Below are 927 nucleotides of genomic sequence, written 5' to 3'. Positions count from 1 at the left end.
TTCCGTAAGAGCTAGAAGGTTATTACAGAAAACAGCATATTGATTGGCTGTCGCGCGAACTTCCGCCGCGCGACAAGTATTACCGCTTCCTGTGTACAGGAGCCATTAGGGTGCGATTTCACGCAGCGAATACAAGCTGGCGTTTCACCCCACTCCAACGATTCGTATGTACTTGACCGGAAAAAAACTCCAGTTGGAAAACTATTCTTTTAAATCGTTTGTATTTTGTATGAAGAGTTTTGAAGTGCAATTGAAAAGATTTGTGAGTCATTCTATTACTTGTAATTAATTGTTCTTTTTTGCACCATATATTTAGCCGGAAATAATGACCGGACATAAATTAAACAAAGGTTCAATATGGTATCGTTTGTATTTCGTATGAAGAGTTATGAAGTATCATTAAAAAGGTTTGTGAGTCATCCAGATAATTTTAATTAAATATTAAAAAATCATATATTTGGCCGAAATATCGATCTCAAGCGCTGCTATGGAAATAGGGAGCGGTGCACTTGGACACGGTGCATTTGGACACAGCCAATCACAGCACCGTGTGATTAGAGACATTTATAGGGTCCCTTGGAACAGCGACTTGTGATTGGACTGTGTCCAATTGCCCCGTGTCCAACTGATATACACCCATGGAAGTACCGTCAGGCACGATCTGTGTATTATCTAGTATTTCAATATTCTTAGTTTTTTTCGGGTAATTATGTACAATAAAGCCTTTTTCGAATTTTGATATCTTTTTGCAGCTCTTTTGATAAAAATATTTATTTTGACTCTAATATTGATAATCAATCGGGGGAGTCTGAAAAATATGCAAGTTATATATTGTTTTAACTTTTTTTTTATTTTTTCGAACGTTGCTGCTTTCCCACAATTTAAACAAGTTACTGATCTTTTAATCACATTGGCTGCATTCAGTAC

The sequence above is a fragment of the Odontomachus brunneus genome, unplaced genomic scaffold, assembly GCF_010583005.1.
Source record: "Odontomachus brunneus isolate Ranch 3 - 2012 unplaced genomic scaffold, Obru_v1 Obru_scaffold_146, whole genome shotgun sequence".
NCBI lineage: Eukaryota > Metazoa > Arthropoda > Insecta > Hymenoptera > Formicidae > Odontomachus > Odontomachus brunneus.
Note: the sequence above shows the minus strand (reverse complement) of the source record.